General features: G+C 35.2%; 1 protein-coding gene across 50 annotated transcripts in view; it reads right to left on the bottom strand.

The window, feature by feature from the left end:
• Positions 1-17016, bottom strand: part of nfasca (neurofascin homolog (chicken) a) — a 171735-nt gene that overhangs the window by 113550 nt on the left and 41169 nt on the right. For 37 of the 50 annotated variants that reach the window (XM_068224076.2, XM_068224080.2, XM_073915397.1 and 34 more), the window contains exon 1: positions 10306-10559. The exons of the other annotated variants lie outside the window; for them this stretch is intronic. The gene's annotated coding sequence lies outside the window, so the exon portion shown is untranslated. Of the gene's footprint in view, positions 1-10305; positions 10560-17016 lie in introns of those variants that run through there. 50 annotated transcript variants of the gene reach the window in all.

The following is a 17016-nucleotide window of genomic DNA, read 5'->3' as shown; positions in this document are numbered from 1 at the left end:
TCTGTTTCAAGGGCCAAGGGGAAGAGGTAGGTGTAGGGGTATAAAATAGAATTGGGATAGAGCCTTAATATATTATTATCTTTATTTATATTTCTAAATAAACAAATGTGTAAATAAATATAGTATACTAAATCATAAATACATTATATAATGTTGACTAAGACAACTTTATTGTGACGGGCTGTGCGATATATTGGTTTTATCGATTAACTCGAGTGTAAAGTTTGCATCAATTTGTTTGTAAGAAAATGGTTTTCCTGTTATATAAAAGCCACTGTTTATAAAATGGATCAATTAATATTATTTTCATAAGTCTTGTATGCAATTATAAATAGATCTTGCACAGTTTGATTTTTAAATGACAGCTAGCAAGGTTCTTGAGGGAAAGGGTTTTTTTTCACTAGCATTTTTATCCTATAACTAGCCTATATAATATGATATACTAATTATTTAGGTAATAACCTTAAACCATCTTTTGTTGGGGAAGTTGATTTAAATTGTAAAATGTGTGTGTGTGTGTGTGTGTGTGTGTGTGTGTGTGTGTGTGTGTGTGTGTGTGTGTGTGTGTGTGTGTGTGTGTGCGCGTGCGCGTGCGTGCGTGCGTGCGTGCGTGTGTGTGTGTGTGTGAAAAAATCCCTAACGTGAATTGTGAAAAGTCCATTTCACCCAGCCCTAAGCTTGACCCAATATTTAAACTCCAAATCAACATTTGGTGGGATTTACCTGATTTTTTTAAACAATAATCAACCAACGAAATAGCTTTATTCTGACCTTTTGCTATTTTCTGGGATTTTCTGTGTGTCATTTTTTAAATGAGAGAATTTCCATTTGAAATGCTAAAAAAATTTTCATTAATCAGAAATGCGAAATAAATCAGACTGTTATAGGATAAACTATGTTTAAAATTTTATTTAAACCCACATTTTATTAAAACTAAAATATGATTAAATAATAAATTATAAGATTTATTTTTATAATAAAAAATAATAATATTAAATTACATCGCATTATGTTACTAACTCACTCTCCCACTTTCAGCAGAAAAAAAATGCATAATGCTCAAGGGTCCAGCAGCTGTTCCCCATCTGGGATTTGAGCATCTGGCTCTATACTCTCTTCAAAAGGCGATTTCTAACAGTATAATCTTACTGTAGTCTACCTGTAAGACTATTACACCACATTACAGAAGCAAAAGGTCTATAATTGCTGACTAACAGCCCCGTATACTCATTTCTGCTGCATATAAAGGTAAATCTGCTGAGACTCACAACACAACAGGCAGAAGCGCTTTGCTAATGTTGACACGAACACAAGGCAAACCATTAATACTCCAGAAGAGCATCGCCAGTGTCAACCAGTGCTAAATCTCTCATTATGGAAAGCAGAAGGCTTTTTAAAGGACAGACCTGGGCTAATTGGAGACGTTCTGGAGCCAATCTCTGTACGTAAATGAGCAAAACCAGACCACTGTGTATCTTTAAAACAAGCCATTTATACACTAGGAGAGGCAGCAGGGGTAAATCAAGACAGTTAATTTATAAAGTAATTCAGTCATAAGTGCAGTCAGAAAGCATTTTATTGGTAGAAACAGTCATGAAAGGGCACAATGACTTTGTAGCATACTAGGATACTATTTTTATTAGTATTTTGTTATTTTTAATACATATTTTATATCTAAATTCTTGCATTTTCTACATCTCACTTCTTAATCCAATGTAAAATAAAATGTATTTGAGCAATTTACAAAATTCTGCCATAAAATATCAAAAAAAATTCTACCATCATTAAAGAATTATATTCATTTTAACCACCAACACAGCAACAATATTTTGGGAAGACTTTACAATACTGTTTTGCTAAAATTGGAATCAGAAAGAGCTTTATTGCCAGGTATGTTCACACATGTGAGGAATTTGTTTTCGTGACAGAGCTACAACAGTGCAACAGAAAAAATAGATGCTTGTAGTGAATGCAAATATACAAATTGACAATTTAGGTAGGTATATTACCATATACAACGTTATTTGTGCAAATTGGCATGTAACGTATGTTGTTAAATAAATAATTGTATAAAAAGGGTATAAAAAGTAGTGATGTTTGTTACACAATTACTATAATAAGGTGTTCATGTGTGATGGATTGGCTGAGGGAAGAAACTGTTTCTGTGTTGGGCTGTTCTGGTGCACAATGCTCTGTAGCGTCGACCAGAACGTCAAAGTTCAAAGAGGCAGTGTGCTGGGTAAAGTACTAGTAAATCGTCACTTCAGAATTATACGTTTCTATTGAGTTATTGACATATCCTTATTAAATGACAACGTATTTACATTATGGGATGTGTTTTTATTAGTTGTTTACATTTTAAGACTTTTAATTTATTAAACAAATGTTACACACATACTGTTTGCCATGGAACGCAAAAACTTTAAAGCTCAATATCTCAAAATCATTCAGAACGCAGATAGAACCTTATATTTCTAAGGCGACGAAATGTTAGATGATGTATTTCCTAATATGAATTAAGAGTGAAAAATACTAGCACAGCATTTGTTAATCATAGTTCAACATTCACTAACGCATTAATGAAATCAATATGGGTAAACATGAGCTAACAATGAACAACTTTACATTGACTAATGTTAACACAGATTAATAAATACTGTAATAAATGTATTTATCATTACTTGTACATGTACTTGTAATATTTTAACTTCAGAAGTCCAGTATTGATATTTTACAGACTGAAAAAAAAAATCAATATTTGGTGGAATAACCCCGATTTTCAATTACAACAAATGAAAACATGTTGTTGTGACCTATTGCTATTTTCTTTAGGGGTAAAGCTCTAGATGACAATATTTTCACTTGAGATTTAAAAGAAATGTTATATCAGACCATTATAGAATTAAAACTGTTAACATTTTATTTAAACATATATTGTACCTAAAAAACGGTCAATTCTGAAAAACAGCATTTTCAAGTAAATTTTCATGTTTTCCACACATGCACTCATCAGCGACTTTATTAGGTACACCTGTCTAACTGCTCGTTAATGCAAATTTCTAATCAGTCAATCACATGGCATGGTTGTTGATGCAAGACGGGCTGGTCTGAGTATTTCAGAAACTGCTGATCTACTGGGATTTTCTTACATATCTCTGAATGCACAAAACATCAAACCTTGAGGCAGATGGGCTATAGCAGCATAAGACCACACCGGGTGCCACTCCTGACAGCTAAGAACAGGAAACTAAGGCTACAATTCAGTGGTGGTGTAATGGTGTGGGAAATATATCTTGGCATGCTTTGAGCCCATTAGTACCAACTAAGCATTGAGTCAATGCCACAGCATACGTGACTTTTGTTGCTGACCATGTCCATCCCTTTATGACCTCAGTGTACCCATCTTCTGATGGCTACTTCCAGCAAGATAACGCGACATGTCATAAAGCGTGAATCATCTCAGACTGGTTTCTTGCGCATGACAATGAGTTCACAGAACTAAAATGGCCTCCACAATCACCAGAGCTCAATCCAATAGAGCACCTTTGGGATGTGGTGGAACAGGAGATTCGCATCATGGATGTGCAGCCAACAAATCTGCAGCAACTGCGTGATGCTATCATGTCAATATGAACCAAAATCTTTGAGGAATATTTCCGGTACCTTGTTGAATCTATGCCACGAAGAATTAAGGCAGTTCTAAAGACAAAAGTGGGTCTAACCCGCTTCTGGTAAGGTGTACCTAATAAAGTGGCAGGTGAGTGTTCAGTACATGAAGTTTATTTTAGCTAACTGATGGATCTTTGAGTGATCAGTTTAAATATTTACAGAGATAATGCACAGAGATGCTCTTTCAATCAGTGCATTAACCTCCTCCTGTTCTGCCCACACAAAAGAAACATACACAGAAACACACACAGATCATCCACACAATCAGCCCCTTGTATTGCATGTCCGGATGTACTGTATGGGTAATTCAACAGCGCTGATGATATTACGCAACATCATAATGTCATTGTCACAAAGCCGGCATGTTTTTTGTCCCTTTCTCATGTGCATTCATCCAGAACTTCCCTTTATATGCCTCTAAATCTGGTCTGAGCCACTAATAATATTTACAATACGGCGCGACAGAAGCTGTTCTGTAAAATGACAGTGAGTGGGTTATTTATTTCCATGAGGTACAAATCCTGACATGTCGCTATCAGACACGTGAAGACCAAATGAATGAAAGCTGATGGTGTTTGCTCATGGCTGCTGAGCTGCAAAAATGAATAAACCGCTTTCACCACAGCACATATTTCAATTCTTATAAGGTGAATGAGTCATCTTTTGCTGCATCAATGAGAAAAGACAACTGTAAGACAATGCTGTTGCATTCCATTCACTACTTTTCCATGTTTTTTTTTTCATGTAAATGTTCATTAAATTGATTGGTTCTGATTGTTAAAAAATGAAACTGCATCTTGTAAGTTAAAGTTAAATTTGATTAGATCATTTCAATAAATGTAATTCAAGATCATAATTATCTCTCTGGTATTTCTGGTAGAATTTGCATTTTCATTATTTAAACTTATTTAAACTTGTTTTAACTTATTTAAACTCCTGCATTCAACTGAATACGTTTAAATGGATATTTTTAAATATCTTTAAAAATACACATCTCACCTTATGATTTTAACACAGCAAACATATTACACAAAGAAATAAAAGTATAACATCTGTCACTGGGACAGTACCTTTTCAAAAAAATACACTTTTGACCATACAGATGAACATTAGTATTTTTAGGGTACACTTTTGTACCTTTGAAGGTTCACTTTTGTACCTTTAAGAGTGCTTTTACTTCTGTGGTTGATACATTGTATAATTTTTCTGCCTTTTTGGGGTCTTTTTCACACCACACTGATTGCCTAGGTCCGAACCAGTTGAAAATAACCAAAATGCAGTCATGTGACAAAATCCACATCACTCATTGGCCAGATGTTATTGAACATATTTCATAAACTGCTTTTTGATTGGTCAGAATTAACATGCAGGAAAATGCCAATGGAACTCCCGCAAGTAAACAAGCTGAGTGTATCCCTGGTCATAATATACTATCCAGTTTGTATACATCACTTTAGACAAACTATACATTTTGAGAATGAAGTGCGGCTGCGGCTGGAAAACAATGTTTTAATGCATTGTAAACAGCAAAGGTGCATAGCAAGTCACTTCAGGAGGAGGCGTGAATTAATTTAGCTAAACTGCGACATGGTCATCTTCTGGAAATATTACCAACTATTCATCAGGTATTGTTTTTCCCTCTCTCTCAATTTAAAATTGTTGGTAAAGGGCTGTCAACAAATATTTTTCCTCCACACCCCATAAGACGAAACAGTGCATCGGACTACGGCAGCTGGATTAGTCCAAAAAAAGCACAATACTTTTTGCGGTTGGGTCTGTTTTAGTTCGGATCATGTTCTCACCACAAACAAACTGCTCCAAGTTTGAATGCTTACCGAGACCACCTCTCCAAGGAGGTCTTAGTATGCTTTTTTGGTCCACTTTTGGTGCCCACTCGAGTGCAATTGCTGCATTCACACCTGCCCAAGCGAACCACACCAAGAGGGAAATCGAACTCCAGTGCGATTCAACAGAACTAAAGGCAGATGTGAAAACACCCTGAGGTGCACATTTGTACTTCATTCATTCATTCATTCATTTTCCTTCAGCTTAGTCCTTTATTTATCAGCGGTCGCCACAGCTAAATGAAGTGCCAACTATTCTAGCATGTTTTACACAGTGGATGCCCTTCCAGCCACAACCCAGTACTGGGAAACACTTATACACTCTTGCATTCTCACACGCACTTATACGCTAAGGCCAATTAGTTTATTCAATTCACCCTATACCATTGGCGGTGCAGTGGCGCAGTAGGTAGTGCTGTTGCCTCACAGAAAGAAGGTCGCTGGTTCGAGCCTTGACTGGTTCAGTTGGCGTTTCTGTGTGGAGTTTGCATGTTCTCCCTGTGTTCGCGTGGGTTTCCTCCGGGTTCTCCGATTTGCCCCACAGTCCAAAGACATGTGGTACTGGGGAATTGGGTAGGCTAAATTGTCCATAGAGTATGAGTGTGAATAAGTGTGTGTGGATGTTTCCCAGAAATGTGTTGTGGCTGGAAGGGCATCCGCTGTGTAAAAACGTGCTGGATAAGTTCAAGGTTCATTCTGCTGTGGTGACCCCAGATTATTAAAGGGACTAAGCCCAAAAGAAAATGAATGAATGCATTCACCTATACCTTCAGGTATTAATATGTAGCTACCTTTAAGAACCTGTTATGAACAAAACCATGTCTTTTGAAAAGGTACTATCCCAGTGACAGATCTTGTACCTTTATTTGTGAGAGTGTACAGAGGAAGGTAATAAAAGAACCAAAAGAGGAAACAAATAAACAAAGCAAAATAAAAATCCTAAAATGTCACTGTTAAATTTAATTGAACTAACTAACTAACTAACTAACTAACTAACTAACTAACTAACTAACTAACTAACTAACTAACTAATTTTATAAAGGTTGTTTTAAAATTCACACTGCATGCACCTTATATTTACAGTTTCAGATTTACAAAAAAAAGACATTTATAATAGGATATTAAATACACTTATTTTAAAATACGTTTTTATAAAGTATGTATAAAAAATAAAGGCAGACAAAGAGAATATATATATATACAGAGAAAGTGAATTAAAGAACCACAAAATGAGAGTAACCCCCTAAACACCTTCATTAGTGTGCTCTAATTGCTGTTAAATGGTCTGTGGAAATAAATAGAGAGTATTCTAATCAGGCCTTGTTAAACGGTTGCAATCTTGCAGTCTGACTTAAATCACGCAGAGACAAAGACTGAAACACAACCATGCAGACGCTGAAAATGACGGCTCAAAGAGGAAAAACAAGAGGTTGTCAAGGGCAGCTGGTGAGTGTTGCTGTTTGGGCTGCAGTAAATGAGTGTTTTCTTCCGAGCGCCAGCCACATGCTTTATGCAGTACATGCATCTGACTGACAGCTCTGCTCTAATTTTAGGGTAAAACAAAGACTATTCCTCATTCTGACAGAAGCTGACGTTCAGTGATTCTGATGTATTCTGACAAACAGAGACTTTTGAAGCAGTGTGAGAGGGCAATGCAACTGAGTTCAAAAGGGTTACTATCATTGCCAGACCTAGTAAAGTTTACCAGACCCAGAGCCCGATCAATATGTCCTCATCTGCAGCGGACCACTCGTCAATAAGTGTCTGACGTGTTTAGGAAATTATTAACTTATAATATATTTGTATATTATTTTAAAAAATGACACAATCCATTCATAAGGTGGCTTCCTAAGTCTCCTGTTTACTGGGATAGCACGCAGCTACAATGAACAGCCAAAAACACAGCTCCGAGGCACACAATTATTGTTAGCAAGACAATAATGGTAAATGCAATTTGACTAGTCTAAACTAGATTCTGAACAACCAAACTGGGCTGCGTTTCCAAAAAAACATTGTTGCCCAACTAGGTTTGCAATTTCTCTTGTTACAAACAGTTCTGTGATGTGTTTCCAGATTCCATTGTTCATCTTACGAACAATTGCAAACAACGTCACAAACTTGTGTGGTGGTTGAAACTAAAGCTTTTGATTTGTAGTAAGAGATTACCTCATATTATGACAAACTGACTTAAATAAAGCATGAAAAATAAATAATAAAACAGCCAACATGCAGTACAATGTGTAATTATCATTCCATACAGTACACTTACAGTTGGTAAAAATTAAGACCCTTAAAAACTATTTATAAATGTTGCAAGTTATTTTCGAGGGTATTAATATATTCATTACACATGTATATTTGCATATTTGTAGAAGCTTTGTCTGAATTCAGTCCTTGTGTAAGAAAATAGGATTCTGTAGAGTTTATGCAACCTGAAAGTTTATGGACAGTGATTTGTTTAGTTTATTGGTCTAATTATTATTTCTCTTTATAATAAAGCTTGAATAGTTGTGGTAACACAAATAATTAGCTTTGTTTCCTATCCCTTAGAATTATGTTGCATAGATAAGGAATTGTCCAAGCTAAGATTGTTCGTTGTGCTCAATATCGAGTAAATATACTATACCCTAAAATGTCACCTGTGTTACTGGTTAAAACCTAAAGTGGTGATGAGGTTTTAAAATGTATGAGCATATGTATAACTATATATAATATATCTGAACATATATATACATATTTGTAATTCTAACGGTCAAAGTTTCAAAATATGCTACATTTTTAGACGCAAATTCCAAATTGCTTATGTGTCATAATGTTATTTGCATAATATGTTTTTCCATGTGTACGATTTCCATATGGGACTACAGATTTAATTATGTCTTAAAGTTTTGTTTGAAGATTTAAAGTGCTTTATTTGTGTGAAAAGAGGAGTTGTCATTTGATGCCATTCATTCAAAAGTTTAATTAGCAAATGTTATCACTTCACCACCGGTGTGATTTCACTAACGTTAGTTCTATCGAATGTGATTCAAGCGATGCACCAATGTAATGACGCAGTTCGGGAAACAGTGGTAGTTTGCTAGGAAGTTTCGCCAACAATGCATCATACAATGAGAGTTCGGTCATTGTTTGTTAAATACACCCATGACTTTTTCTGATGGTATATGTTGTGAACCTGAAACAGCCGATTTTACCAGTTCTTCTTTGGCATGCAAGTGACACTGTTGTCAAAACACAGTGCACACAGATCTGCAAAAAACAACTAAAATGTTGTATTATGTATGCAGGTCAGTAGTTAGCGATGTCGCTTTGTAAGAAATGCTGTGCATCTATGCTAAGCTATGCATCAGTTTTGATTAAAAGAAATACTCATGCATCCATAAACATGTAACACACACATGAACAGGACATCACCGTTTAAATAAAATAGCATTTTTAAACAAAGCCATTGATGAAATAAATTTGACTATAAATTATCGTTTTAACTTTGTACTTCTTCAAAAGTCTAAACACTGAGACACTTTTAAAATATGAATATTCGAACAGGTTTAACCAATGACAAAAGTTTGGAGGCGGGGCTACCTGTCAGACAAACAATAAAGAGTTCATTTTTGAGCAAATCACTTAACAGGATCTTTTTATGTAATTGTTGACAAGCAAGAACTAAAATGATTATATGAGGGATTTAAATGCATGATTTTTTTATAAGGAGCAAAAAGACATTTTAAAGAGAAAGAGAGAGCGACAGCTTTAATTATATTCCTCTAATCTGTCATGTTTAAATACATTTTTCGAAGCAAAGATGTACAATTAATGACTGTCTATGAATTTGATCACTATCATACATTTTGTAACCATAATTTACTTAAGTCAACCATATAATGTCATTCACTCACTCACTCACTTTCCTTCGGCTTAGTCCCTGGCTTAACAGGGGTTGCCACAGCAGAATGATCCACCAATTACTCTGATATATGCTTTATATGAGGTGGATAACCTTCCAACGGCGTTAAAATATAATTTAGTATAACAATAGTTTACATATAACAAACATCTTCCATTAAACCATTAGATTAGATCAATCCGTCTTTAATTGCATAAATCATAATTAAATGTAGTATATTTACTTATTCTATAATTTATTTGTAATTACAGGTCAGAAAATTGATGTTTATTTTTACATATCTGTTGCACTAAATGAAATTTAAACATTATTTCATCTATAATTTCCGATTTTATTTCCATAGAAGTAGACAATTCATTTGCATTCAAGATGCTTATTATGTATATGATGAATTATGTATATGAATATGCTTATTAGGATCTCTTTTTTAAATACACTTTAATTCAGACACTAAAAGCTTTTTAACCCATCAGTTGACATTTATACTTAAAATGTTTAAATTGCAATACCACAATTAAAATCTCCCTTTTGCAACCTTTCAATGCAAACTGCAATATACAAATTATGTTCTGAAATGACTAAATAAAACTGCACATTTCATATTAAGGCTACATTTAACGCATTTTATTATAATGTTTAAGCTCAATGCAACTTATAGAAAAAGAGCCACAAGTCCAAACGTGTCAGACCAACAAAGCCCAGCGTATCACAGTCAGCATGTGGGATGAAACGTACATAAGAATGAATGAAAGGGAACAGAGCCATGCTGGCAACCCTCTCCCTCCTTTCAGAAACAAAAAAAGCCAATTATCAGCCCGCTCCAATCTGTGTCTGCTATTCAGTCCACACAAACACACACCAATAAATATACAAGAAAACCCAATTTACCTTTTCAGACAACAGGGTCTCCTTATCTGGTGAAAATCAGCTGGCCTGTCATCTCTATTAAAGTAGATTCCTCTTTCATTTGGTTTAAATCCTTTGACTAGAGCAGTAGGTCACTGAGGCTTACAATCTGTGCCATGAAGAAGCAAAGCATGTGTGTAGTTCCTTAATGACGTGTCTTCTGGGGGCTGTTGTGTGTCTGTGCATCCTCACCTCCAGCCCTTGCTAACTGTCTCTGATGTTCCCTCTGTCTTTCTGCCTCCCTCACACACAACAAACACAGATTCCCCCGTCTGACACCTCCTACAACAGCATTGTCCCCGCCCATCTCATGAATAATTAATGACCATGTGGGCAAACGCCTCCCCTCTTGGAAAAAGATCCTCGCACACACGCGTGCTCATTCAGCCAAACACAAACACGTACGGAGCCAGATCAGTCTCAAAAATAAAATGAAACCATGTTTAACGGTTAATTACTGATATAAACACACACACACACACACACACACACACACACACAAACACACACACACATATATATATAAATATATAAATATACAATTGTTTTCTATTATTATTCAATATTATTATATACATATGCATATACATATGTACAACATGCATACCAGTAGAAATTATTATAGGTTGCAAATATCAATAAATGAAGCAAATAGCATAGATGTAGATAAAACATAGACAGAAAGAAACCAATCAGTGGTAAAAAGTGACAACAATGATAGTAATGTAATGATATGGACAACAGTAATAATAACACCGCCAGCAACAACAAATAATAATAATAATATTAATAATAATAATAATAATTACAAAAACAAGTACTACACTAACTACTACTACAACAGAAATTACTAATGGAACTACTACTGGAACTACTATTGCTGCTGCTACAGCCACAACTACTACAACGTCTACTACTACATCTACTACTGATACTACTACAACATCCAACATCTACTACTACATCTACTACTGATACTACTACAACATCCAACATCTACTACTACATCTACTACTGATACTACTACAACATCTACTACTACAACATCTACTACTACTACTACGTCTACTCCTACAATGCCTATACTACTACAATGTCTACTACAACAACAACTACTACTACTACTACAATGTCTATCACATACAAAAAATATATAATTGTTGACATCAAGAAGTAAATTTATTAAATCAATAACTGAATTTTTGATTTCAACAACCAACGAACTCATTTTTATATGAAAATGTAAATATTTGATATAAACAATTTAATTATTGATGTCAGAAATAGAATTTTTGATATCTAAATTTGAATTATTGACATTATTGTATTTTTTATATCACCAATTCAATGTTTGATATCAAAAATTGTGGATATAAAAAAACTTAAATTGTTAAAATCAAAAACAGATTTTTAAAAATTAACAACTGACTTTTTTATGTCTACAACAAAAATTTACTGAAAATGTTTTGCAGATATTGTAAACTGAAGAAACTGTTCAAAATAAGATGCTTTGTATTGTTTCAGACATTAAATATACTGCAACAAAAGTTTCACTTAGTTGGTTCAGCGCACCATACTGAAAGCACTGTGTCCGACCAGACTGCAGTCTCTATACTCCTCCCATGCCAGCAATCGGCAAATCTTATGTGGATAGTGTGGATCATCTGGAACAAGCCATGATGTTACAGCTGCTTGCTGGAAATGCATGGTGCACTCATACAACAAACAAATTCCACGCTTAATGCATAACATCATTCATAAACACATGAAATCAATTTACAATTGGGATTTGTGCATTTAAGAATTGTGTTTTGAAATTACAAATTGGATTTTGTAAATGGAAATTGTCATAGGCACGTACACATTTCATTTTGTAAATATATTATTTTTGAGACAGATCTGAGTTCATAACACATGACATAGCCTTTTTTCTATATGCCTCGATGCTTTGCATAACTTATGGAAGTAACTTTCATTAAACTACAAGCAATCACAGAGAGGATGCATTATTCCCCTCATATTTTATCCATTAAAAATTACTTTTAGCAGACCTTGAATAATCTCAAAACACTTAAACAACATGTATAAAATGACACTGTACTGGAGGAAACACAACGAAAAAATAATCTGGAAGAATCACTCAGTGAACTTAAATTAGTTTAGCCACAGATATGCTCATGATACTGATGTAACAGATAAAATAAAGCAAATCCAAACATACCTCTAAATCATTTTTCATTATTATGTACCTCTTTATTTGTTGTGCTGCCTTAGTATCTGAAAAGATTTGTTTCGGTTCTGAAATGCCATGGTCGATTGGGGGAAAAGTGTATGTGTAAAAGCGAGAGTGGGGAGACGGGACACTGGGTGCTCACAGCTGGGGGGAATTTAGTATTTCTCAGGCTCTCCCTTCCTCTGGGCTTTGCCTGTGAGCTTGACCTCTCCATTATGATCCGCATCTCATTCTAATGTATGTCTGGAGCTCTTTTCGCTCACCCCCCGCCCTATGTCACCTACTGACAAATCAATACAAAGTCAACAACATGCAAATGCTCACTGTATATGACTAGAAAAGCCTATTATAGAGAGATATTGATAGATGTCTGTGACAGCCGGCAAGCGAGAGTGAAAGTTGGGTGATTTAAAAATGATTTATTTATTTTTCTTTTCCTTATTTATTTAGTTTTTCCTATTTTTCCCAGAATTTTTTTTGTTTTATTTTCCCTTTACTTTTTATACAGTTTGTGATGTTAAAATACTCTTGGAAAAAGTAATGTATACCTATGTAAATGTGTAACATAGGATGCTGAACAACAGAGGTAAGGATCCAACGGCAGTGCTTTTATTGACAAAGAATGGTCAGGCAGACTACTTCAGAAGCTTCAGCTGTGCTCGTTTGCAATCAGTCGGGGTCGGGATCAGGAACTGGTGTGTGTGTGTGTGCTGTGCATGCTGGGTGTTCGTTTGCATTTCTCCAACGATCTGCAGTAGCTAGATCTCTGGTGACTGTAACAAAAAGTTTATCTCAGAAATTTTGTGTCAATATAAAACAATATAATAGAAAGAATTAAAAAAAAAAAAATGAATTTATAAAATGTTGTGTTTAAAGTATTGCTTGTTATTAGCTTGTATTTAGGATTGTCGATCAGTTAAATAACTTGTTAATAATTAAAAGTAAAACTCAAAAAGTGTTAAGAACATGTAGTTTTAAAAGTAGCAGTATGTCATTTTCACAGCTAGAGGGCACATATTCACAACAAACAAAACTATTAAGTAAAAGTGATGACAAAGTGATGATGGTGAGACTCAGTGTGGAATCATAGTAGTTGTTGCCTTCATTACATCCTATAGGCCTCCTGCAGAATGTACGTAGTATGAAGAAGAATAATTTTGAAAGACTTCAAAATGAGACTGCAGAAGCAATTGTTTATGAGAGATGAGCACATCACTTTTATTTTGCCACTGTTGGCCACTTCAGGTTCTTGATCCCGTGTGGAACAAGCAGCGCGGTTTTATCATACTAAACATATTTAAGGTTCTGCTAGAATGCTTTGTTTATTCTGATAAAACACACAACATGTATAAAATCAAACTGCAAATGGGCAGTTCATTTGAATCATCTCACTGTTTACGTAATGATGTTTTCACACAGTGATGACTTCATTTAGCAATTTTTGCCGATGAATCGACCTGCCTTTAGTTATTAGTTTGCAGCCCTGGCTTAATGTATGTTGTAACATAATGGGATGTGCTAGCAAGGTCATACACTTTCATATTTGCGAGCAACATCATTAAAAACGATCTAATAAAAGTAAACGCCTTCTGAGATGAGTCTAATTAAAATGCGGTGTTAGATAATGCGTAGCAATAATAACTGAATGTTGTGAATTTTACTCCAGACAAAAGGTGTATCATTATTGTAGTCAGACATGACAGCAATTGATTTTGTAATAATTATTCAAGCTAAGAATTGTAATATATATGTATATTTTTAAATTGTATTTATTTTAAATTATAATTATTTTATAAATTTCAAAGCTGATTTTTAGCATCTTCAATCCAGCCATTAGTGTTAAATAATCATTCAGAAAAACTTCCAATTTCAAAGAGCATATACGCTAACACTAGATTAATTACTTGTGTGCGTGCCTATTATTAAGATATGACTTGTTTGTAAGTACTTTTAAAGTAGAATCTCATTCTGCATCCTTACACCTACCTACCCAATACCTAAACCCAACTATTACATTACTAGCTATTAATAAGCAGCTAATTTGTAATAAATTGAGCTTAAGCATGGGAAGATAACCAGCTTCAAGGTTTACAGCGGTTTAGAAATGTCAAGTGTGAAGTGTTTTCAAGAAATGTAAATGTTTTAAAAGGCAACAGTACCTCCAGCAGCAAAGGAGATACCACATTAAAATCTACTGGTCAGCCCACAATTCAGCAAACACTTGAAACACAATTTACTTATACACCAAAATGAAAGATATCTAAAGACGCTTTTTCCAAATTGTAAAGAAATTTATGTTTTTGAAACTAATGAAAACAGCAGAAGTCAATGATTTATTTTAATTATTTAGCTTGACATGTTTACTGTTCCAAAATATTTTTAATGTTTCTTAAAATAAAATTGATTGTGTTTAATGGGGTTATCATCAGTGTGCGAACTATACTGTGGCCTTTGGGGAAGCCCACATTTTTTCTAAAGGGAGGGATGGGGGTTTTAATCTTGAGAGTCCCTTGCCACAATGATCTAGGCTATAAAACACACAGGAGCCCTATAAAAATCTATAAATATAAAATAAATATTTATATAATTGTAACTAATATTAAAAAGTAGTCTAAATGAACAAAGCACCACGATAGTTTCTTGCTAAAAAGCGCTTGTTTTCCCATCAATAACTTTCTTTGACCCTTGAAAATATCTTTTGAGGGATTTATTTTTATATGCACAAACAACAGAACATTGTTGTTTAATTTTAGCTGAAGTGCTTCTGTGAGAAGAATTAATTTATTTATATAAAATCAGCAGACACAAACATGTTTCACTTATCGACAAAATAAACAACCTCGTCATGTAGCCTATCATTTTTCTATTCTCTCTTTAAGTTCAACATGATGGCACCAAGAACAGCATATGCTTTTTTATTTTACATAGGCCTATAGAAGGTCATGGGATTTCACTATTCACTGTTCTCTAATGAGTAAACAGACAACAAACAACACAAACCTTTTTTGAGGAAACCCATTGCTACACCCATTTGAGTTAAAAACTAATCTATACTGTGAACTTATTCTATTTAAGTTAAAATAATGAGCTATTTAAATAACTAACTACCTTCAGCACTGAGTTTAAAACTCTTCAATTGAGTAGAATTACCTTTCAGTAAATTTTGAGTAAACTACACTTATTTCATTTGATAAAGTTGACTAGGGTTTTACAGTGTAGCTCCCCCGTAGTTTGCACCCTGGTTTTCATACCATCAGAATCTTATACTGGGCCATGCCTAATTGAGCTAAAAGTCTTAGTTAAGCGGGAATTGTATCTTAAAGAGCCCATATTATACATGAAATAGGGTCATATCTTGGTTGTAAGGGTCTCCAACAACAGTTTAATATGCATGCAAGGTCAAAAAACACTTTCGTGGTCTTATAATCTGCATTTATTTTTACCTAATTATCCCAGCGACTCCTGTATGAGTCGTTTAGTGATTCATTTGTTCCCAAACCCCTCCTTAGCGCGAAGCTAATCTGCGCTGATTGGACCAATGACAGCCTGTTGCGATTGGTCGACTGCCTTCAGTCAGAGAGTGAAAAGCCAAACAGCTAATCAGCAATATAAAAGTAATCACAGTTCATACACGCTCGATAGCGTAGGCGTGGATTTTAGCTGCCAGTGGGTCAATGTAAATACAGACCATGGACTTGAAAATTCAGACGACGATCTATTTTATTGAGCAAAAACTCCAAAAACAGTTGAGGAGATCTCCTAGCTTCTCACTCTGCTCTTTTCACAGACACACACACATATTGCACACACACACACGCTCTTAACCCTGCTCGACAACGCGCGCGCGCACACACACACACACACACACACACACACACAAAAACACACACTTCCGGACGACAGCTCGCGCACACGCACACACAGACACACACACTACTCCTCGTCCACGGAGCTCCGGAGCTCCTCGTCCACGGAGCTCCGCGTCGCGTTTTTAACGTGACTTTGCACGCGATAAGAGAATATAGCCAGTTAACCTGATACAGTACACGCGGTTACAAGTAACAAATCACAACTAAATACATTTGCAAGCTAGAGTCAACGAGGCAACTTTAATCGCACGTACTTACACTTGAGAAATTGAGGAAGAAAAATCCATCCTGACATCCATCAGTAAGTTACTCTTTACTGATCCTTCCTTTAACAAACGCTGATGAAGTATACTTTGTAGCATGTAGTTTGTAGCATCCATCTGCAGTGTGACTTCAATCGACCGGCATGTTTGTGTTTGTGTGTTTGTGGGTGTGTGTGTCTGGGTTTCTGCGTCAGAGGGCGCGGCCTCAGGTTTGAAATCTCCCGGGTTTGCGCGTGCGCGTGAATAACTTGGTTTCGTTCGTACGTCATGGCGAAACACCTAATGAATCAGTATCAAGGCGACTCGTTTGAAGCACTATGAGTCGACT

This window comes from Danio rerio, chromosome 11 (genome assembly GCF_049306965.1).
Source record: "Danio rerio strain Tuebingen ecotype United States chromosome 11, GRCz12tu, whole genome shotgun sequence".
NCBI classification, from domain to species: domain Eukaryota; kingdom Metazoa; phylum Chordata; class Actinopteri; order Cypriniformes; family Danionidae; genus Danio; species Danio rerio.
This window is presented reverse-complemented; position numbering and strand designations above follow the sequence as displayed.